Raw genomic sequence first — 534 nt, forward strand, 5'->3', positions numbered from 1 at the left:
AAAGAACCATTAGTTTTTGGGAAAGTTTCAAGATTACCCTGTACCAATTCCTTTGAAACGTGCCTTGTCTTTGCCCCCTTCAGAGGATGTTGAAAACCAAGAGACAGTACTGAAGATTCTAATTCAGGGGATGTTTTCCCCATCTGTATAGCATATTCCAGAAGCTCCAGGGAGACTCCTATTTCATTTTACTAAAGCCTTTTATAAAACAATCAAACTTTTAAAGACCTATGTAAAGAATCATTTTTTGGATTTATTATTATTAATATTTTTAGATTTGGCATTTTTAAAATGAAAAAACCAGTCACTAAGTTATCTTTCTTCACTAACAAAACAAAACAAAACAAAACAAAAAGGCTAAAGAAAGGAAAGAGATGACAAAGGTCTCAGAAACTTTTTATATAAAATATGAACTTCATGGCAACTCTAAGACTTCTGGCAGTTGCAGAATAGTAATTTATTTGCCTTGGTAGGAGTTTCCTCATCAAGAGTTCCTTATACAAATGAAATCTCAGGTCAAGAAGAAAAACCAAG

Source organism: Gracilinanus agilis, chromosome 5, assembly GCF_016433145.1.
Source record: "Gracilinanus agilis isolate LMUSP501 chromosome 5, AgileGrace, whole genome shotgun sequence".
Lineage (NCBI taxonomy): Eukaryota > Metazoa > Chordata > Mammalia > Didelphimorphia > Didelphidae > Gracilinanus > Gracilinanus agilis.